Here is a 24492-nt window from a genome sequence, read left to right on the forward strand (position 1 = left end):
ACAGACATGATTTAGCCCAGTGCAGTGACAGATAATGCTTCAAGGTGAGAAGATCTGTTGGATGTCATGCCCCAGGCAACCTCACACTGGTCTCTGCAGGTCACAAGGTTCATACAGCCTCATTTCATCCTTGCTCTGGGCCAAATATGACCATAGATTACCAAGCTACTGCCAGATGTTTCACAGAAAGGTCACACTGGTGAGCTACTTTTCTTGCTTTTCTTTTCAGGGTCTGTTCTGCTGAATTGTTATTTAATTCTGGTTCTCCTGATCCAGAGAGGTACTGCGCATCCTCCATTCCCACTGAGAAACCTAGTCTTCAAATGGGTTTTAACTAGCTCTACTGATTAGGCAGATCAAGTAACAAGTTTGGAAGTAACTTGATTATTGGGGAAAATGTAGGTAAGCATTAACTCCTGGCTCCCTTTGCTGAGCACAGAGGTGCCTGGGAAACAGGAGCCACAAATGCTTTCAAGGCCTTGTGAGATCTTTGCTCTCACAAACTGCCTGTACACATGCTGATTCACGTTCTAATTAGAATGCCTCCAAGTTCTAATTAGACTCGACTAATTGAGTCTGCTCCACATTCTAATCAGAATGCTCCACTGTAGCTTCTCTGTCACATGTATAAACCCCCATGCTTTAAAAATAACACTGGGGCACCTTATCTAAACCTGCAGGAGGGAGGTTGTGGGGGAAGAGGGGCTGCTTATACATGTGACGGGGGAAGCTTATACATTTTTAAACCCGCGGGAGCTTAATACAGGCAGTCCTTGATTTACAACATTTCACACTTACAGCGTTTATAAATTTTTACAACACTTGATCTGATGCAACACCACGCCAGTGAACAAGCTCACTGCATCACTCATCTCCCTGGAGAACATCTGTCCAAACTTCCTTGGACACTTTCTTTATGAAAGCAGACAGCACTCCAGAAAAACCTGAACCCAAGACTCCTGAGAAGACTCCAGCCAAGAGCCCTTCAAAAAGTCCAGCAAAGTCACCTCAAAGAAGTCCTTCCAAATGAATATGATTGCTATTTACAATATAAATACATTCATGTAGCTATATTACTCATCTATAATTGACTGAGTACAAAATTCTGGGTTATTTCTGGTGAAAATAGGGTACTGGGCCTTGGTTCAGAAACCAATCCCCCATTTATAACATTGCTTCTTTTGAGAAAATCAGTTCCGAGTTACTTTTTGATTTAAGACGCGGTTTTCAGGAACCAATTGTGTCGTAAGTCCAAGGACTGCCTGTATATATGATGGTGAGATGTTTTAATTAGAGCAGCTCTCCAGGAACTGCCGTAATTAAAATGCACTGCCCCCGTCCCCCCCATAAGCACATGTATAGGTAGCCACAGCTTTTATGGATCCCCTTCCCAACCCAGTTCACATCCCAACTCTTTGGTGGTGTGTGGTGAGGGAATGATTTGTTCCTAGAACACTATGGCCCTGATCTATGGATCTAGACAAGGTGTGCTCAGTGATGAAAATGGCCAGGGAGAAGACCATCTCACAAATATTCACAAGAATTTATTTTCCCAACTGCTCTTATAAGAAATAAAAATTCAAATCAAGACCATCTATAAGTGCCAAGGAAAGGAAAGGTGACAGTTCATAGCAGCAATTATCAGCCAGAGTACTGCAGAACCCTGAGGTGCCTTGGGATCCTTTCAAGGGTGCCATGGGCTGCCATGCAATGTTTGCATTGTTGCATGTACATGAGTCACAGGATAAGCCCAGAGATTTCAAATAGGAGTTCACAGTGTTAAAAACATTCTGACTTGTGGTCTTTCTGAGTTCTCTGCAACAGAGGAATGGCTCTATTATTTCCCTGTAGTAAAAAAAAAAAAAGTGAAAACTAAGAGCTGACATTTTCCAAGGGGGGCCTTTAGTCTAAAAAGTTTGAGAACCACTGGTCTGTAGCCACTGCAGCTGTGCCCTGTAAGCACCACTTCCCCTGATGAATGAAGGATATTCTACCACCTGCTGACCGAGAGCAGTCCTGACCAGTATAGCCATGTTTCCTGCCAAGGGAACAAGGTTGCCCTACCCATTTTCAAGCAGTCGCATTAGCTTGAAGAAGAACCACATGGGAACTTTTGATGGCATTTACAATAGAGACTTCCTAGACCTGCTCTTTCTGGACCCACTCCCAGAGCACAGTGTGAAGAACTGGTGACTCCCAGAGGGTGGTAACTGCTTGGATAGCCTCATTCTGCAGAGCCATTTCCAGTGACATCCTTGAGGGATTGGTGCTTGGACCCATGTTCTTCAGTATATTCATTATGACTTGGATGATGGGGTGGAGAGCTCAGTTCTTAAGTTCAAAGACATAGGTGACGCTTTGGGGGATACGGGGGAGGCATGTGCCTCCCTTGAGATTGGCGGCCACCAAAGCCACTGCCAGCTTCTGCAGGTGGTTGCCACCTGCACCTGCCCCTCCCCTTGCTGCTGATGTGGCCAGCGGCGGCTGCAAGTGTGCCCACTCGCCACCTCCTGCTGCCAATACCGTGGGCGGTGACTGCAGGCAGCCCCCACTCCCCACCACCAACACTGTGGGCGGCAGCTGCGGGTAGTCCCCACTCCCCACCATGGTGCCACCCCAGTCACGGGAGGCACCAGTCATTCATGTTCACAGATAATACCAAGCTGTGGGGAAATGCGGGCACATTGGAGGGTAGGGCCAGGATCCATGCCAACCTTGACAGAATGGACTCTTGGGCGGAACAAAATCGGATGAAGTTTAGCAGGGATAAGTGCAAGGTCCTTCACCTGGATAGGAAGAACCTTTATCACACCTACACAATGGGTGATGATCCACTGGCTGGCACAGCATCTGAATGGGACGTGGGGGTCACAATCAACCAGAAGATGAATATAAGCCAACAGTGATGAGGTTGTCAGAAGGGCAAACAGAACTCTGCCGTACATCTGCCGACATGTGGCCAATAGATCCAGGGAGGTGCTCCTCCCTCTCTACCCAGCACTGGTGAGGCCTCAGCTGGAGCACTGTGCCTAGTTCTGGGCACTGCACTTCAAGAAGGACATGGATAAGCTTGAGATGGTACAAAGAAGGGCCACCCATATGGTCAAGGGCATGGAGGACAGGCCCTACGAGGAGAGACTCCAAGAACTGGGCCTGTTCAGCCTGAGTAAGAGAAGGCTAAGAGGTGATTTAATAGCCACCTACAAGTATGTCAGAGGTGAGCACCAGGATCTAGCAGAGCAACTCTTCAGGAAGGCACCCCAAGGGGGGATGAGGGCCAATGGGCATAAGCTAATAGAGGGTAAATTCAGGCTAGATATAAGAAATGACTTCTCTGTAAGGGATTCAAGATGAGGCTGGATAGGCAACTTGTTGAGTTCATCTGAGCCCAATAACATGCTGCCCATGGCAGGAGACTGGGCTTGCTGAACTTACAGGTCCCTTCTGGTCCTATGTCTCTATGATTCTAAGAGAACATCTTGCCCCAATAAAACAGGAACTTGGGTTCAGTGCCTAAAGGGCTGTGGGACTGGTAGTAAATACAATATACTCTGCCTAACTTTCTGCAAATTACTACCTTCCAGCCCCCAGCCCCTTTCTGTTAGGTATTAAAGGCTGGATGGGATGACCCACATGATGTAGCCAGGCCACAGGAACTGCTGCATAGCCAGTACTAGACTAAGATAGGCCCTACAGTAGTGGGTGAGTGTGCTGTTAACTTTCAGTGGGCAGCTGTAAGCCAGGGCTGCTTCAAGATTAGGGCCCCCCCACACCTGAAGGTATGCTCTTACATCATAATTTGAGATTCGGGGATTTTGTTTCTAACCCTCATGGCTGAGGAGAAAACCTTAAAAATACAGCTCAACTGGCAGTGATACCTGCCTGAATCTGCAACCACATGCACCAATACTTTGACCACTGGAAGCTAACCTGTGCATCCACAGGGTGCCAACACCAAGACATAGTGCTCATGGGATCTCCTCCCTTCGCTATGACCGCCTCAATGGGGGGCAGGAAAATAAAGTTGCCTTAGATCTGGCCAATCCATTCACCCCAAAAGACGTGGCCTTGGCATTGAGGTAAATACTAGCAGCTTCCCTGATCCCATTAGACCACTGAAATATTGTTAGGAAGCTTCTAGCACAAATTACCTAATAGAGCCCACAATGAGCATTCTTCCTCCCAGGAGCTAACAGGGGGAGGCTAAGTGATTTGCTCAAGGTCACACAGACTGGCAGTAGCAGGAAATTCTAGGCTAGCATCTTTACCACGGGACCATTCTTCTCCCTCCAGAAAGGGATAAAAGGTCCCCAAAGCCACCGTGGGTTGGAAAAGAACCTCTCAACTTTGCCACTCCATTTGAAGGAGCTATGTCACAGGCCCTCACAGCAACCCCAGTCGCTGTTTTGATTTGATGCTGATCTTTAGCTGGCTTTATTAAAATAATCTGAACTCCACAGTTAGTCTAGTGAACAAAGGAAACAACTAAATTAAACTAAGCTAAGTTAAAAAAAAAACACTCTTCAGAAAAAAAACCTGAAATCAAAGCAACTTAAACTGGTACAATAAAATGCTTTTCATGTAACTTCTATAGAATCTAATGTTATCTAACAGATAAAACAGGAAGACACAGGAATTAATGGGAAGACAGAACATAAAGATGGAAGGATAAGTATTGTATCTGCAGACAAAGTTCTGCTTGAATTAGAATCTGAGTCTGAAAAGTTTGGAGCCTTGTCTAAATGCTAAACTCCTCTGAGATTCAGCAGTTCAAATCCAGGGGTTTGCTGGGATTATCTGCCAGGTTTACTTTTTATTTCAGATACATCCAAAGCTTAGAAGGTGGATGTAGAGGTTTACTCTGGCCTACTCTCCAATAAAAATGCATCTCCCAAATATTACAGTTCATTTGGACATATCTGAACATATGTATGAGGTTAAAATCATCAATTTATATTTAAAGCAGATGCTGAAGTGATGAATCAATAAATTAACAATATAATAGTTCAGAAATCCAGTTCAGTTATAAGATTTCACCAACAGTTTAAGGAGACCAGACTACATGCAAACATATTTCTTAAAAAGCAGCGTGCCAGCAATGCTTGGCCTTATAATAGAAAAAAAAAATCAATAAAATTTTGCCTTAAATTATTGAAATGTATCCACATAGCAGATCTCTTGCACATGAAATGATTGCTCACGTGTTCTTCTCTCACCTTTGCTAATTAAATGTTTCATTTACTGCTTTGAGCAATTTTAAAATAAAATAAAATAAAAATAAATACAAATCTATTCATACTTAACTGTTTTTCATGTTTTACAAGGCTTGGAACTGTGAAATCGCTATTCCAGCTGTTTGATGGAGTGGAATAGTCTGCCCTCAAATGACTAGTCTGAAATGGTTTGTGCTCATAAAACCTTAGAATGAATTTATGTATTTCTAGAATCTTAGCAACACTTTGGCTTACAGGATGCTCTGAATGTCTCTGCCGTCCTTTGTTGTGACCTTCCGCCCCTGAGCAGACATGATCTTGCACCACCAAAAAAAAGCCCTGATATAGCAAAGAACCTATGAACATGCTTAAGTCAGCAAAGAACTTGAGTCTGTGCTTTGTTTTAAGCATATATTCAAGTTCCAAGCAAATATTTTGCTGAAGTGGACAAGAAACAGTAAAAGGGGCAGATAGGAGAAAGAAAAAGGAGGGAATTGGGTCAGATTTTTATTTGGGGTTAAAAAAAAAGTGTAATAAAAGGGTGCCAAGTTCTTAAACCAGATTCACAACATCAAAACACTTTCCATTTAAACCAACTTATTTTAGAACAAAGAAAATAAAAACACAGTTCATCCCCAGCTCCAGTGAGAGATGTACAGGCAGAAGCCTGTTGTGCCTCCGTTGAGCCCAGAGACCCCCAGCACCCACCAGCGGGACCCCGACCTGGACCTCCAGAGTAGCCAGAGGTAAGTGAGGCGCACAGCAGGGAGGGAGGGACCCCGACCCAGTTAGCTGTGGGAAGGCTGAGTTGGCGCCGAGGAGAGATACGCCCCCTCTCCAGCTCCTACTTTGCCCAGCCCCCCAGGGAGCCATGCGACTGGAGCATTGTGAACAGGCTGCGCAAACAGGTGTGCTTGTCTGCCTGGCGCGCAAGTTAGCATGCAAGTTTGCACAGGAGGGTGAGCGGGAGGGCCCGCAGCCCTGCCTAGCAGGTTTGCTCCCTTCTGACCCACCCTTCTGACCCCAGGTCGCAGTCCAGAGACTGCATGCCATCAGGGAAGGTGACTGGGAGATTGATTCCTACTACCAGGCCCTTCACCCCCTGGAGGAGGAGGGTAAATCAAGGTCCTTCCAGGTCAAGGGAGGACTCAGGGACCTCCCATGCTGTCCAACCAGGGGTTGGACCACGGTGGTAAAGGGCCCCAAGGCCCACCGCACAGGTTCCCACCCTGCGGGGGCTTTGCAACAGGTATGAACCTCTTACAGCCCCAGCAAAGCCTTCTAAGTTGCCAGCTCCAGTAGGCAACACAGGCTCAACTGCAGCTACTGCCCCCTCTCTCCCTAAGACAAAACGCAAAGTGTTTGTCATGGGAAACTCCATCCTGAGGGGGCAATCTGCCACCCCAACCCCTTAGCCTAGAAAGTCTGCTGCTTCCTAGGAGCCCATATCCGAGACATTGAGGAGAAGATCCCTGAGCTTCTCCAGCCCACTGACCACTACCCTATGCTCCTTATCCATGTGGGCACCAATGACATGGCGCAGAGCGCTCCCAGCCAGGTCATGAGGCACTACAGGGATTTGGGAACGGGTGTTAAGGGGTTGGGGGTGCAGGTGGTGTTTTCTTTGATCCTCCCAGTCTTGGGCTATGGGCTGAGGGGGGGAGGAGGATCCACGTAGCGAACCAAAGACTGCAGCGCTGGTGTCATCGGGAAGGCTTTGGCTTCCATGACCACAGTCCGCTCTTTTGGTGAGCTGCTGGGAACAGACGGCCTCCACCTCTCTCCACGGGGAGGAGGCTCTTCTCAGCCAGACTGGCTGATCTGCTCCACCCGGCTTTAAACTAAGCCCGCTGGGGGATGGGGGGACTACTGCCACTGCTGGCCCACTGAGCAACCCTTGCAAAGCCAGCGGACCAAGGCACTTAAGGGAGCCAACTCCTGCCCCAGCCCTGGAACGAGCTGTAGGCAAGGCAGGGGCCCCAAAAGGGACACTTGCCTGACTGTACACAAATGGCAGGAGCTTGGGGAATAAGCAGAAGGAACTTGTCTTCCTGCTTAACACAAATAACTATGATGTCATAGGGATAATGGAGACCTGGTGGAACTCCACCCATGACTGGACCACAGGTATAGACAGCTATACCTTGTACAGGAGAGATTGAGTAGATAAAAGGTGCAGGAGTATAGTTCTCTGTGTCAAGGAGAGCTACACATCCCTTCCCTGCAAGCCAACATTGGCACCCAGGGTGGATGACTGGAGATCCTCTGGGTTAAAATCTGTGGGGAACATGGCACAGGGGACACAATGGTGGGAGTCTATTACAGACCACCTACCCAGAATCAAGAGCTTGACCAGGAGTTCGCCGGGGGATTGGAGGCCGCAAGCTCCCGGTACATGGTTGTCATGGGAGACTTCAACTAACCAGACATCTCATGGGAAGAGCGCTCAGCCAAATCCAAGTGGTCACAAAGCCTTCTCTCATGTGTGGATGAGCTCTATCTGATGCAAGATATCTACGGGCCCACAAGAAGTAAAGCACTGGTCGACCTGGTACTGGCAATAGGGGACAACCTAATCAGTGACCTAACGATTGAAGAGAAGCTGGGTGACAGTGACCACGAGCTGATCACCTTCACCATCCGTTGTAATGCTGGCAAGTCAGTCAGCAATTCATAAGTCCTCGACTTCAGGAAAGCTGACTTCAACAAGCTAAGGAGGCTTGTTGGCAAGGCCCTAATGGACCATGACCCAAAGGGGAGAGGAGTTCAGGAAGAGTGGCTGCTCCTCAATGGAGCAATCCTGGATGCACAAGCAAAGGCTATTCCATCTCAAAGGAAAGACAGCAAAAGCTCCCCCTTGGCTCTGCAGGGAGCTAGCGGACCTCCTGTGTCTAAAAAGAAAGGCCTACAAAGGATGAAAGACGGGATCCACCTCCAAGGAGGAAAATTCTGCAGTGGCCCAGACCTGCAGGGAGCGAACCAGGAAAGCCAAGGCTGCGATGGAACTCCAACTGGCTACAGGTATCGAGAACAATACAATCCATTACCTCCCCCTGCCACTGCCCACGCCCCTGGCCTGCAGCAGTTTGTGCTGCCACAAGTAGGCGACAGGTGACAGATGCTTCACCTCCACCCATCACAATGGTTTGCTCTGCTGCTACCACCAGGAGAGGGATGGATGGGCTGCTGCGGGCCAGTCACTGCCTACACCCCTGGGCTGCGGGGTCAGGCCAGACCAGACTGCACTCCTGGGCCACAGGGCTGGGCTAAACCAGGCTGTAGCAATCCATTGCCTCCCTCTGCCACTGCCCATGCCCCTAGCCTGCAGCAGTTTGCCCTGAGCACTCAGCGCTGCCACAAGTAGGTGGCAGGTGACAGGTGCTTGCTTCACCTCCACCCACCGCGATGTTTCACTCTCCCACCACCACCCGCAGAGGGAGGGGGCAGGGAGCCGCGCTGCAGCTAGAGGCAGGAGACAGTGGACACTAACCCCACCCCCTGGGGCTGCCCCAGCCCACGCCCGCTGCCACAGTGGGAGGCAGCAGTGAGTTGGACTCTGTAACTAGCCCCGGCTTCCTTGCAGCCAGGTCAAATCCCCCGTCCCCATCCCCTCCCAGAGGCCAGCTGGTGGCTCCTCTGAGGGACTCAGACCAGGGTGCCATGTCGGTGCCCCCACCGCTGCTACCTACAATGGAAGGCTTAACCCCCCACTCCCCTCAGGCTAATGGCATCTAGCCACCGTGACCCCAGATGCATGAGCAGAGTCTATGGTGGGGGATTAAACCTCTCTTCCCCTTAAGCTACCGGGGTCTGGCCCTGTCCAGTGGAGCAGTGAGGAGGGTGGGCGGCTGGAGACACCTGGCAAGGACTGTTGCCCCCCCTGCTAGGAAGACCCAGCAGCACTCCAGAGCAGGGTTTCACATCCCCACCCCTTCTCAGCCAGCCAAAGCAGTGATAGTGTGCTGGGTAGGGAGGAGAGAAGCGGGGCCAACACTGCTTGGCTGGAACACACAGCCCAGCCCAGGGCTGCAGAGCACGCTGGGATGCCAGGAGATTCTGATTTAACTTAAACCAGAGGCAAAAGTTCCATAAACCAATTTGACCTCAATTGGTTAAGTTTGATACTACTTTCAACCAGGTTCATCTCAAACCAGTTTCAGCCATTTTGAAACTGGTTTATATGCAATGAACTTACGTTCTACTACAGGTTTAAACCAGTTTCTGATCACTTAAACCAGTTTATGTGTAACTTCTGTCCCTAGCCCTCCAGTTTCTCTCCCTCTCTCTGTATGAGTATGTTTTTAGTCTTAGAAGAAGTCCTTCTGCTTTCTGTTTAACTATACAAGTTTGACAGAGGTTGGTTAGGTGAGCATCAGATGAATTTATATTCTGCCTTAATTCCTCTTAACTAGCATCAGTTACTAAAGCAGAATTGCTTCCTGGAACCCAGGCATTGGTGTGTGGGTTACAATATCTGGAAAAGCAGGATTGTGTACATGTTATCTGTGACTGTCTTTGTTTCAGGACCCATGCACATGTGTAAATACACAAGTTTCACTTACAATACACACACCCAGACCCAACATCACTGATTTCTGCTCCACTGAGCAATCAGTGTTCCAGACTCTTCCTTCCATCTGGGAGAGGGTTGTATCAAAACAGGACACTATTATCATAAACAGCAGCAATAATATTCACCCAAGCATACAAAAGACTCGTCTTGCAAACAACCCCCATGTGTATGATTGTTCGCCGAAGTTCAGCTCAAAGCATTGTGAACATTGGCAAAGCAGATTCAAGTGAGAATTCACAATACTGTTCACAGGAAATAGTTTGCAGCAGTTGCTGAGTTCTAGATGTGAATGGCATCAGTGTCAGGTCGCATTTCTCATTCAATTGCAGTTGCTACTCGATCTAAGAAATGGATCCAGAGAATGGCAAATGGAATCTGGACTGCTGTGGTAGCAGCAAAGAAAAAAAAAAAAAGAAAGAAAGGATAGGAAAGGTTTTGTGTGTTTTTTCTCTTTAAAAATGTAGAGCATCACTAATAAAGGAATTTGCAAAGGGGTGCAGACTAAGAGTATGGGGAGAAGGTCACAAAGACCCCTGTAGCAATAGAAGGGGGAAAGGCCACCCTAGGGCATATCACCCTGGCTGAGCCCTTGTGGAAGCCATCCTGTAGGCTCCCCATGTAGTCAATAGCTGCAAGGGTCAGGGGTGGTGAGCCTAGGGTAAGGAAAGAAGGTGAAGTTATGTGCTGATCACCCACCACAGCAACACACATCCCCAAACCAGTAAGGGCTGGCAATGCAAAATATGCAACTCTTTTAAACCCCAAGTTGGGAGTCAAAGAAACATATACATATTTTTGCAAGTGCCTTATTATTGGAAAAAGTTAGAAACCAAAAGCTTTTGTTTTTTAGCTAAAAGTTAGTTCTCTTTCATTGAGAATGGCCACATTGTACAGAAAATATTGCTGATCTTTGATATCCATCTTCTGACCAGCTCTAGATAAGGTTGATTCTTCCTGCATTAGCATGCATTTGTTCCCTTCTGGAATCTGCCTAAAGCTATAAAGAGGCACGTCAGACACCTCAGGAAGGAGACACCAGAGGGTCACAATTCCAGAGCTTCTACAGGAAAAATCACCAGAGACACTGGCCTTCATGCTGCTGCATAAACTCTATAGAATCTTCCTATGTATCAAGGCACCCAGCAGACTATTAGTGCTTCAACATGAGACAGAAAGCTTTACTAAGCTCCCAGGGCTGGAACTCATTCTTGGCCATGGTACAGCAGAAAGAATTTTAATGACAAAAGGAAAAAAACAGACACAATCATGAAAATAAACTTGCTATTTAGTTTTAATGTGTATATTAAAGAGCTCTGTTGTATTGGACAGGTGGGGAGTATGTGGATGTTTTTAAAAGAAATTAAAATGGGAATCTGTCTGCCAACTAATTAAGTTTGGAGCTGGCAGCCTTCACAAGTCACTGATAAACCCAAATGCCAAACAGTCAAACATAAGCATACAGCATTATTTTATCAAATCATAGTGGTTTTCCTGTTTACCATGCACACACTATTGAATGAAGTCCCCTTGGCAAGCTCTTCCTGATAAACATACTTCCTGCTGCTTTGTTGTTTTTTTTTTGCTTTTAATTAACAGACAAGCTACTGTCAGTGAAACGTGCAATAAATCTGAAAGCTCTGAGTTGGCCTCCATACTGTTTACATAAATGACAGCAGAGGAAGTGTTGTCACATCAGCACCAATGGATCCACAAAAGTGCATTGAAATCAGATTTAAATTTGAATGCAATTAGGCATCCCCCCGTTGTCCACCTGGCACCATTTTGAAGACAGGTTCAGATGTTCTGCAGTGAACTAAATTTAGGGGGTGTGGGTCTTCCTTGTCTGTCTCCATATGTTTTTTTTTTAATATTATCCCATACAGGGCCTCCAGAAATATATAACAATCAAAAGTCTTAAGACAGACTGCCCACCCCAAATGATATTTGCACATGCTTTGGAGGATGTACAGATGCCACCCAGACAGGTTGTGTTTCTGGCTGCATGAGAAGTTTGGCAGCAGATAGGAATGCTCCTGCTGGAGGATGCTGAACCAAACTCTGGGCCAAATTTAAACCAGAATGGGGGAGTCTAATCTGTGTGATCATCACCATTAACCATTTCAAGCAGCATGTATACCATATTTACTCGAATAGCAGAAGACCTTGATTATAAGATGACCCCCAATAATTACATTTTAAATATGGAAAATATATACATTTGTTACAATTTTCCAGGTATGGAAGAGGTTTGCCTTTAATTTGTCCCACTCCCACTGCTACAGCAGGGAAAATAAATCAGGGGGAAGAGGGAAAGGGAAGATCAGGTAGCCCTTTGCTCTCAGTTAACTCCAACCTTTCCCCTAGCAAGCCCTTCCCCTTTCCTTTCTGTCAGGCCCTGTTCTCCCTGAGCATGTGGAAGTAAGGTGTATATTTAAAAACAATAACCTTGAAAACTTGCATATAGTACCCATAGACTTATTTAATTCAGAAATGATACGTTACCTTTTTTAAAAAATGCTGCAAGATTTAGCACAGGTATTCCATAAACACATTTTTGAGCAGCACTTTGGTGCCTACTGATATCTAGTACAAACTATTCATGGTATTACTCCAAAGCCAAAAAGCTCATGTTTAACACATGGTTCAGTGGGCTGGGCCCTCCAGTCAACAGCATTTCAAGCCAGGGTGAGCGACAGCATCGCATATAGTTCACCCAGAATCTCTCTGTCGGGGACAGGGGGATTACATTTATCTGTACCTAAAAGCAGTACAGAGAGAAGGTGAAAAACAGGAGGTGATGCTAGAAGTGATGAGGAGATTCTATGAAGAATTATAACAAAAGAAGGAAACAGAAAGAAAATCAAGAATTTTCTGGATGAGACTGAAGAACAAATAGACGAAGAAGAGGTACAGAAAATATAAGAAAAGGTCAATTTAAAAGTAGTGGAGTGCTTAAAAAAATTTTAAAAAGGGAGATCTCCAGGAGCAAACCAACTACCACTGGAATGTTGTGAGAAATTCTGGCCACAGGTGGAGACAGATATAGTAGAGGTTTTTGAAGAAAAAGTGGAAAAAGGAGAGGCAGGGTAGGATTTTACAAGTGAAACAATAATTTTATTATTCAAGAAAGGGGAGAGAAAGTTTCTGATGAACTGGAGACCAATTACCTTGCTAAATACAAACTACAAGTTGTTGGCAAAGACGGTGGCATTAAGAATACAGAAGAATCTGACAAAAGTAATACATGAAGATCTGCGCAGTCTCAGACAGGAGGATTTCTGACTTGATAAGGCTGATAAGGGATAAATGACACATGTTCAGGAGAGGAAATTAAATATGGCAGTAGTACATTTGGATCTGGAGGAAGTACATAATAGAATGGATCATGATTTTATATTTGAAGTGTTAAGGAAAATGGGTTTCCCTGATAAATTGATAGGTTAGATAAGACTGTTATATAGAAAGGTAGAAAGCCAAGTACTATTAAATGGACATCTGAACAGAGCCTTTGAAATACAAACGGGGTAAGACAAGGGTACCCACAGTCATCAATATTGTTTGTATGCATGTGTAGTGGAGCTGCTGGTGCAAAGAATAAGGAGATAAAATCATAAGTGGAGTAACCATACCAGGAAGGTGAGAGGTATGGATGACATACGTAGTGGTTAGAGACAAATTATGGATCAGAAGGGTACTAAAACATATAACAGAGTATGGTGAAGTGCCTGGGGATAAATTAAACAAAACAAAAAACACTATAATGGGAGTGGGAAACTGGAGGAACAAGTAGTGGAGGGAGAGATCAATGTTTTAGGGATTCCAGCAGAAGCAGAAGGGAAAGAAAAGAAAGCACAGGGAAAGGTGACAGCAAGGGTACAACAGGTATTATGGTCATGGATGAGAAGGACACTGTTCTTTGCTGGAAAAGTGGCAGCAGTTAAGGCAGTGCTACTGTTAATCATTTTGTACACCAGAATGTGTTTCCATCCTCATGGCAACAGTTAGCAAAAGTACAAAGGGAAACGTATGTGTCATCCTGACAAGCAAAAAGAGAAAGATTAGCCAGGACAGAACTGCATAAAGCAGGAGTGATGGGGGAGAAGGGGCTGTTTGTTGGACATAAGCTTGTTTGCTTACACAAACTACGTAAGTTCAGCAAGTAAAGTGGCAGCAGAGGGGGAAGGGAAAGCAGCGTGCTTTAGCCAATTTTTGCAGGTATGATCTTGAGAAGATGGGAGGGTTCTTGGAAGAAGCCGTGAGCTTGGCAACCTTCTGTTCATTACATAAAAATGGAAAGTTTATATAAAGACATACAAAATAGGAGAGGTGGGGCTGGAGGTCCTGAAAGATCACAAGACACTGATGAAAATGATAAGAAATGGATACAGGATGGTGCCGGTGAGAAACTTCACAGAAGGGGTAGTGAAGCAGGTGTGGAGGGCAGTCAGTGGCTGAGAAACAACAGAAAGGGGAGCATGATGATCTAGCTTGGCTGACTCTGAGTAATATCTTCCGGTGAGGGAGGTGCAACATAGATGGCACTTGGTGAGATAAGCAGTGTGTCCAAGGGAGAGATGCAGGGAGGAAGAAATGGTGGGACATGTGTTTTGGGAGTCTATATATGCAAAAGGTGTGAGGGAAAGGATATGTTTCTTTTTGACTGTCACAAAAATAAGCCAGTCTTATCAAAAGACATGGTGCTATCCACAACAGGGCCTGAGGAAACACTACTGAGAACATAGTTAGCCTATGTTAAAACTTTGGGTTTGGGTGTTTAAGGGGTTGTATTTCACTAGAAAAGCGTGCCTGAAGTTGGGACTGTATGAACTGAAATACTATATTGACCAGGACATGAAAGAGATTAGAAAACAGAGACCAGAAAAGAATTGAAGGAAAAAGGGCTGGTCACTTTTGTTTCACTGAACTAACAGAGAAGATTCATAGGCGTTCCAAAGGTATTAAAGGAGTTTTTTGAGCTTAACAGATTTTTTTTACAGGGAGATTAAATGTCAGTAACATGAGTAACAGTTCCTCATGAAGAAATAAAGTTTTATTTTTTAGGGGTCTGGGGGAAAGTAGAGGTATGTTAAGGTTTTAACATATTTAGGTCTATCATTTGTTATATAGTGGTTCTGGTATATGAAGTTCTGGTAAAAAATACTCTTTAATATGTGAAGTTTTGTAAGTGTAGAGTGATAAATGTGTTTTTAATAAAATAAATATATAAAAAGAAAAGGTTCTCATCAGTATGTTTGCCCTATATGGGCCATGTGTTTTATAGTCATGCTCAATGTTGGCTGCATTTAATCAGCTTCACAGTTAGCTTCCATTGCTGTGCACATGCTGCTTTTGGCAGCAGTTTAATGATAGAGTAATTTTCTTGTATGCAATCATAAGATGAGAGGCTTTTTTGCCCCATGGCAATTGGGAAAGAAAAAAAACCCCTTGTCTTGTATTCGAGTAACTATGATATTGTTCCAGCTATATACTCCCTTAGATTTAATGAATCTGCCAACTCTTAATCATTCCAAGTAGCTACACTTCACTCTGCAAGTTCCCCAGGCCACTACAGGTGGAAGCAATGGGGTCCCAGAGCCAACATGGGAAAAGCTGCAACTAAGATTCTTTGGGCTCCATACAGTTCTACTGAACCCTATACAGAACATACCAATCTCCTCCTTCCCTTTACACTAAATTATTTCTTCTCCCACTCAAACTTCACGAGTCTGCGACAGTGTGGAGAATTATATCTACACTGGGATCAGAAGGTGTAGTTGTAGTATACATACCATGTGGCTAGGTTAGATAATGCTCTGAATCCCATCCTACCATGGTTGTACTCCTCTTAGTAGCTGAGCTAGGTATAGCTATGGTACCTTGGTTATGTCTCCTGTGATGCAGTCTCACCTGTCTACTGTAGTGTAGACCTCTTCTCAGAGTTTTTCAGGCTTATATACATACTTACCAGTGAAATATAAGCTACTGTAACCCATATGCTGCTGGGTAGTTGGAAACAGGTTTATAATATGCGTGGGAGGGGAGTGGGAGTCGAGTGCTACTTTGGCTCACATTTTCTCATGCCATTCTGGTCATAGCTTTTATTACTACCTTTTTGTCAGTGTTTATCATATCCCTGTTGACTTCAACAGGATCGCCTGACCTAAGTGAGCCAGAAGTTTGCTTTGTGAGAAGTGGTCAGGAGCAGATATGGTTAAAATAACCCAAGTGTAAAGCAACAACAAAGCTGTATTAAGCTAGCATCCTTCAGTGCACAGCGTCGGCAAAACAACTATACCTCATTCCTTTGTCCTCCCTTCTGGTGTGGGGATGCAATCAAGGGACAATGGTTTGGCTAGAATACCCCTGTGCTCTACCAATCCCCAGGTATAGGAATGTCCTCTTCAAAACCATTATAGTTAAATATGCCTAAAAGATCCCTGAAGTTGTTTCATCTTGTACCAGGAGCTCAGCATGATTACAGGTTTTGGGAGAAGGGACACTACCTTATCCTGCTCTCAAGTTGCAGTGAATCTCTCTCTGTCATGTCCCAGGATCTAGTCTGCTACATGCATCCATTAAGCCTGTCCAGTATCCAGGTTCTAAACAGCAAGATAAAAAGGCTAAAGAAATCCACCTTTGTAGACATGCATTAAATATTGGATGCAGTGTTACACTATGCCAGGGCAGTCTCATCACACAAACAACTTGCCAGGATGTGGTAGTTCCACTCAGCAGTTTTTAAAAGCCCATTATAAAGTTAGATTTTACTTTGAAAAAACAACTTTGGGACCAAAAGTTCAGGTGACCGCAACCTCCGTAAAGGCAGCACAAATGATATACCTGGTACACTGAGCTAGCTGCTCCATGAGCAACATATGGATTGGTAGTGAAGGATATTTTGCCAGGCCAGTCCAGTTCCTCAATTTAGATTATACCACCCACAGTATCTCCAGACAGCATGTTTGAAAATTCCTGTCTTGAGAAGAGTTTATTGATCTGGCAAAGGATTAAAAGACCATAGTAGAACTCCTGTCTCCTCACAATGGAAAGGAATCTAAAAACTTCCTCTGGGACTCATTGGTTCAGTCAGTACTGAATGCACAGATTGACATCTTAACCATTGAAGAGACTTCTTTACAGTTTTGAGCGTCTTTGTGATGTCCTGATTAAACCTAGAGCTTTAGATAGAACGCACCTCTCCCAGATACAGGTCAGAAATCATTTGGATGAGAATTATTAGCTAGAAAATCTCTCTAGACACAATTCCCCAAGGGGCATAAAAGAAACTTCTCTTAATCCAACCTATGAGAGAGTGCAACCAGTTCCTGTAAATGTTTGTTTGATGGTATGATAGGCAGTTATAAAAGGCACATACATTCTAGCAACATTGAGGTAACACAGATGCAGAACCAGTTTCAGACCAGCTCCTCCACTGCCTTAGCTAGGGATGCTGAACCTCACCACATGCCAGGATCAGGCCCCACACCACCCTCCTCAGCCCCTCAACCACAGGATTGGGCCCTGTACCACCAGATCAGGCCCCACCACCTCCCTAGAGGTCTGCAGCCCTCCCTCAGCTCTGCCCTTCTGTGCCACTTTCCTCAGCTCCGTGCCACCCACAGCTCTGCACCACCTCTCTCAGCTCTGCAGTACCCATGCCACTTCCCTGTGCCATGTACCTGGAGCCCCATGCTGTCAGATCTAGTCCTATGCTGCTTTTGCTTGGCCCCACACTGTAGGATCAGGCCCCCCACCACCCCTAGTCATCCCCCGTGTGCCTGGATTGGACCCTGGATCATGTCTGTGTGGTGATCCAGCACACCATTCAGCTCAAGGCACTCCCCACAGGTCCAGAAATTTGGCAGCAGGGGAGCAGTGATTGTTGCCATTGCTTCAGCATTACCAAATTTTCAGACCTGTGGGATCCATGTGGGGCAGATGGCAGAGCTCCAAGAGCTGGATCTGTTTCCACAGGCTGGGGGTTGACCACCCCTGCCTTGCACCTTAAGTAGACATTCCTACCCATGCAAGATGGGGACAAAATACTGCCATTCTGGAAAAATGGACCCCAGGTCTCTTGCAGATTGCAAATTGAATCAGAAATAACTGATCTCTACAAGAGAAAGATTTGTCTGTAACATCATAGAAATTAGAAGTGAATTCAGAATCACCAGGCTTCTAGAAAGACCTGCACGCCAGGCACTCGGCTTGATCTAGTGACTGTGTTTTTAGCACTTTGGGACTGATTTGGTCATAGTGGGGTAGATGATGACAAAGCAAATAAAAGCTGCTCCGACTGAGTCTCTAAAGAAAGACACAAAGAATGACTAGCCTTGCTAGCTGCCGGAAAGCAGGTGGCTATGCTTTACTTACTAAATTTTCATTAAAGTCAATGCATATGACTTTCCATGTCTGAGGGAAATGCTTGTGAAATGAACTGCATAGTATGCATTTTCAGTTTCATTTCATAAAACATTTGTAGGAAATAGGAATGTTTTTCCCTGCCCCTCTTCACTATCAGGACAGAGACACAGAGAGAGAGAGAGAGAGAGAGAGAGGCGCTGTTTTTCTTCTATGAAGAGGAGGCTTGTATAGAGAGAGGGGGAAATCACAACAATCTTGGAACCAATCCCTGTGTGTGACTGGTGTCCATACATGGTATGATACAGATTCTGTCAGACCTTTCCAATTAGGACTGTGACATGAGTGAATAAGCAGTTCTTCTTTCTCACAGATAGCTGTAGCCCCAGTTCATTAATCACCCATCACTCAGACTGACTCCAACAAAGAATGCTGATAGCAACATAGCTGGAGTAAGAAGACCAGAGCAAGGCTGACAAACTGTACTGCAGCTCCATCTGCGGGGCTAACAGCATCAGATCTTGCCATGTCTCAGCATGTTCCCATTTCCTAGAGGTGAACTGCAGACAGTCTCAGAATTCACTGCAAGTTTTTAAACAAAAGGACCTTTAATGTCTCAACAGGAGAGAGCTATCGCCCCCTGCCACATATCTGAAAGGCTGTCATAATTAAAACCAACCAGAAACTAAATTCTTTACTAAGAATACTTACTATGACAGCTTTAACTCCCAAGTATCCAAGAATGATTTCTGAATACTTACAGATGTGGGTAGAATATGCTTAAAGGCCATTCTAGGTAATGTCACTGAGCAATATTCAGAGGTGGTGAAAATTAGGTGCTACGTAAATCAGAAAGGGAGTATAGCAAGTTGACATCCTGTAGTTACACAAGAGAATAACACTTAACCCAGGATTCAAGATGTAATCCCAACTGTGCACTTCCATGCACACCAGTGTTGTTGCATTTAATTTCTGTAAATGTAAAGGAGAAGAGTCCAGACCTAAAGGGGACTTCAGCTAACAGTGGGGCATGACTATTCACAGAGAAGCTTCTTCTAAGCCAGAGCCCATTAAGCTTCTTGTCAGCAGTAGAAGTGGGCCAGAGGCAGTTAGAAACAGGTGAAAGATGAAACAGAAAGGCCATTTTGATGAGCTATGTCCATGTCACAGTAGAATTTGCTAGAATTCCTCGAAGTCAATATCTGCACACATTTACTTGATGGTTATTTAAGACAATAACCCCTCAAAAACTCCAAGTTTTCACTCCTCCAAATTCAGGCTATTATCATAAAATTCCACCAAAATTTGAAAGTTGCATGCTTCTTGTGAATATTTTACACAGCCATCATCAGCTCCTGGTTGGAGCAGCCCTTCTAGGTCGAAATGGAGACCTGTTGCAGGCCAGGCAAGGTGAGGAGCTATTTGAAAAGACTTATGGGGGGACAAAAATCTCTCGGATTTGCTTGTGATTTCCTTTCTCTACCTTTTTACCTTTCCCATTTCACAGATCACAATTAATTTCTAATCTACTGGAATTTCTAATATATCCATCAGGATGAAATCTATGCACTACAGAAGACCACCATAAAAAAACCTCCAGTATACTTTTCAGACAGGTATTTAAACAGCTAAAAAAGCTACTGAGAGGGGGCTGTGACTGTCTGCAGGAAAAAAACCCCAGTGTATTAAGCAACCAAGAACACAGAGATGCGTGGTTACTCAAACCAAATCATTTGGGAACCCCTTTCTGTACTCCAGCATTTTTAATACCATGAAAGTATCATAGAATCATAGAAGTAGGGTCGGAAGGGACCTTGTAGATCTTCAAGTCCGACCCCCCGCCTGGGCGGGAGAAAAAACGAACAAACCAAAAACTGGACTCAAATGAGTCCAGCCAGGTAGGCATCAAGCCTCTACTTATAGACCCCCCAGGGTTCCCTTGGAAGTTGGTTCCAGCTCTTAGCCGCCCTAACTGTGAAGTAGTTCTTGCGGATGTCTAATCTAAATCTACTCTCCAATAATTTGTGTCCATTGTTCCTTGTTATGCCAGGGGGCGCTAGGGGAAACAGTGTCTCCCCCAAACCCTTCTGGTCCCCCCTAGTAAGTTTATAGACAGACACCAGGTCCCCCCTCAGCCTTCTCTTGTGAAGGCTGAACAGGTTTAGGTCCCGCAGTCTTTCATTGTAGGGTCTGCCCTGTTGTCCCCGGATCATGCGGGTGGCCCTCCTCTGGACCCTTTCAATGTTGTCCACATCCCCCCTGAAGTGGGGCGCACAGAACTGGACACAGTACTCCAGCTGTGGCCTGACCAGCATTGCACAGATGGGGAGGATCACCTCCCTGGCTGTACTTGAAATGCACCTGTGGATGCACGACAAGGTCCGGTTAGCCCTGCCAACCGTGACCTCGCATTGTCGGCCCATGTTCATCTTCCCTTTCTGCCTCTGTGCTCTCAAGAAGGGAGTTTCCCATTCTATAAGTGTGCTGCTGGTTTCTACTGCCTAAGTGTAGCACCCTGCACTTGTCAGTATTGAAACGCATCCTGTTCATATTAGCCCACTCCTGTAACCTATCTAGGTCTTGCTGCAGTCTTTCCCTCCCTACTAGCATGCTGACCTCACCCCAAATTTTGGTATCATCAGTGAATTTAAACAGGTTGCTTTTCACCCTGTCATCCAAATTGCTGATGAAGAAATTGAACAGCGCAGGCCCAAGGACCAAAGTGTTTTGTTTGAAAACAAATAACGGGCAAATATATATGCATACAGCTCTTGTAGATGCAGAATTTTCATTAGGTGTAATAAGAGTGGACCAGCTAGAACCAGTTGGGCAACAAGTTGAGTAAATGCCCTTCAGATATGAAAGAAAGTGTTTTTTCTACAAGACGAGCTAGAGCTCAGATAAGCCACAAAGATTCTAAATAAAGGCTTGTACTTAATAGATAAGGTCAATGGAACAGAACATTGAGACTGGATAATAGTCTCATGGTGCCAGATAAATGCCAAGGCATTTGTAGAAAATAAAACTGAAGGCAAAGCCAAGACAGGTATTGTTGACATAGATCATTTCCCAGTAGCAATGTTCAGCACTGTTGACATTATTTGCTGTTGAACCCAATGGCGTACTGAAAATATTCACAATAAATAAATGAGCGTTGCTAGTGGACAGGCAAGAGTCCCTAGTACACTGAGAGCAAGATTATACCTTTATCCAGGCACGGGTGTTGGAGGAAAGAGGAGGAGACATGCACATCAAGCACTGAGGCCTGGTGAGTTTCGGTAGTCAGATACCCTGATCTTGCTTAAACCAGTGGAAATCAGGAGCAACTCAATTAAAATCAGGAGCTACATAGGCGTAAATCTGGTAAAGAAGAGGAACAAATATTTCTGAAGGGGATGGTCAAGCACTGAAACACTGAAAGGCTTAGCCTACATTCCTACCAGTGAAGTTGTGTAGTGTTGCATCTTTGATGGTTTTTGGTTCTAAATCCTAGTAGTTTCTTCAGGGATTTGACATTTTTTGTGCTCCAGCCAATCTACAAACCATTTTATTCATAACAACATCATTTATTTTATTGAATAGCTGTTTTAGTTTGTTACTTATTATAAATAAATCTGTTCAACCACTCAGAGATCTGGTGGCTGCCAGACACCAAATGCAGACGATTAGTGTAATTTACAATAGTGGAAATCTATTGCCCTATCTTGGTGTGTGCTTGGCAAAAAATGCTCTGGCACACCCTGTGAATACAGTGCCAGTGCAAACTGTTAGCACGTCTAGCCCCAAATACTTTGAAATCCAAAAACAGCTCTGAGTCATGCTGGTTGCACTGTAAAGTTTTACTGCATTTAAAAAAAATCAATTGCAGTCTTAGGATTGTGAAAGTTATCTCTTTGTGTGCGTCAGCCATAGGAATGTGGTACATGCATCAAAATGATGGAGTAGAAGAAAAGGGCCACCCGGAGTGTGTCATTAAAGGAAAATAATTTCAGTATTGGGAACGTACAGCAGATCATCAATCAGGTTTACCTTTGTCTGTGTTGTATACCCAGCTGGATTTTCCTGCTCTACAGAGATGAAGCTATAAATGCCTTTGATGTATATTAAATATAAACACTTTATAAAAAACAACACTGGAGGGGAAATATATAATGGTCTACCCTTAATCTGCCTGTGCCCCTAAAGGTATGTGTTTCCATGGTCACTGTATCTGCAGGCCAGTCTAGCCAGGGAACTGCAGAAAGGCCTCAAAAAGACTGACAGTTGCTGATGAGGGTTTCCAGAAAACTCTAATCTGGAAAGGTCAGGATTCATTTTCAACAGAAACTATCAGTCATTCTTTCATGAATGATCCCTGTGATCCTGGTGTTTAAGCTGCAGGGACAGTATACTTATAGCTAAAGTTCTAGAAAAAATAAATTACTCCAGGTTTTTGTGTGGTTAGTGATAATGAATAATCTTCATTTACATTATGTAGCGACAGTCACAAGTGTTTTACCAACCCTGGGGAAAAACTGAGGGCTTTACTCAGGTAATATATTTAAAGGCCTGCTCTGTCAACAGTCAGTCCTTACTCAGGAAAGATTCCAACTGCATTCCAGCAGAAGTTTTTCCTATGTAAATTCTGATTAATACCCAGGGAAAAACTAAAAGATTTGGCCCATTCTCCAAAATCTACTGTTTTACTCAGGCAAAATTCATATCCATGCCACTGGATTTGATAATATTTGGGGCTTAATGTGCTAATGGTGCATTCTGGCACTTCATTTACAAGTGTCAGGCACTTTTTGCCAGCACTAATTGAGTGAGGCAATGGATTTTTAGTATTGTCAAGTACATTAGATACATTTGATGCCAGGCAACTGCAAGACCATTGAAGCAATGTACTTAAAAACCAGTTTTTAGACTCAAGACACCAGCCCATTACTTTTCACTCAGTTTTTGATCACAGAAAAATGATAGAGCAAATTTTCTGTTGCAAAAACTCAGAAAGACCACAACAAGTGAGAATGTTTTTAACTCTGTGAATTCCTACTTGAAATCTTTGGGTTTACCGTGTATATCATGTTTGCACAGCTAACACTACAAACATTCAGTGGCACTCTGCAGCACCCTTGAAAGGATCTCAGAGCCTCTCCTCGTAGGGCCTGCCCTGCTGCCCCCTGATCATGTGAGTGGCCTCCTCTGGACCCTCTCGATGCTGTCCACATCCCTCCTGAAGTGCGGCGCCCAGAACTGGACACAGTACTCCAACTGCGGCCTGACCAGTGACGCATGGAGGGGGAGGATCACCTCTTTGGACCTGCTCGTGATGCACTTATGGATTCATGACAAGGTGTGGTTAGCCTTCCTGACTGCGTCCCCACATTGGCAGCCCATGTTCATCTTGGAATCAATAGTGACTCCAAGATCCTTTTCTGCCTCTAAACTGACGAGAAGGGAGTTCCCCAGCCTGTAGGTATGGTGCTGGTTCTTCTTGCCCAGGTGCAACACCTTGCACTTGTCCGTATTGAAACCCATCCTATTCTCATCCACCCACCCCTGTAACCTGCCCAGATCTAGTTGTAGCCCGTCCCGCTCTTCTAACTTGCTCACTTCTCCCCACGTTGTAGCATCATCTGCGAACTTGAACAAGGTGCTTTTCACTGCCTCATACAAGTTGCTGATGAAGTTATTTAACAGTGCAGGCCCAAGGACTGAGCCCTGGGGAACCCCACTGCCCACATCCCTCCAGATCAAAAATGACCCATCCACCACCACTCTCTGGGTGCAGCCCTCCACCCAATTGTGACCCATCTGTCTGTGTAGGCACTGACGCCACACTTGCCTTATTTTTATTTTTTTTTGTGAAATGGTGGAAAAGGCAGAGTGAATCCCTATACTCATAAAACACTTGTGTGTGAGCTGTAGCACCTATATATGAACAGACTGGACTCGGACTTAGCTTCAGTCTCATTTAATATATCTGTTATTGCAAATATAACGTTTCCACACCCCTGGACATGGCGTGACCCACTCCAACCATGATTCCTTTCAGAGCCACTACAAAGCAGAAATAAGATGAGTGACTCGCTTAACCTGCAAGTGCCTTTCCACTAATCATAAAGTCCTACCTGAACCTTGAGAGGTGATCACCAACTGGAACTACCTCCATTTTTGAGTGTACATCATGAGATTCCTCAAATCAGTGGTCATTTTGAAAAATACAGGGACAAATTACTTTTTCAAAAGCCTTCAAATATCATCTCTTTGTTATTACCATTTTCACTCAGAATTCACAATACCACAGTCTTGTTTTGAAAAGGTTCCAGATCAGACTTAAAAAAAAAAGTTAGGTTGTCAAAA

At 44.8% G+C, this 24492-nt stretch overlaps 1 protein-coding gene across 1 annotated transcript in view; it reads left to right on the forward strand.

Annotated features, from left to right (window-relative positions):
• The first annotated feature begins 5823 nt into the window (after positions 1-5823).
• The window catches only part of LOC149865032 (lysozyme C-like), a 48143-nt gene continuing 29474 nt past the window's right edge, over positions 5824-24492 (forward strand). The window contains exon 1 of the mRNA XM_090049869.1: positions 5824-5959. The gene's annotated coding sequence lies outside the window, so the exon portion shown is untranslated. The remainder of the gene's footprint in view (positions 5960-24492) is intronic.

This window comes from Crocodylus siamensis, chromosome 5 (genome assembly GCF_052110815.1).
Source record: "Crocodylus siamensis isolate JL-2025a chromosome 5, ASM5211081v1, whole genome shotgun sequence".
NCBI classification, from domain to species: Eukaryota; Metazoa; Chordata; order Crocodylia; family Crocodylidae; genus Crocodylus; species Crocodylus siamensis.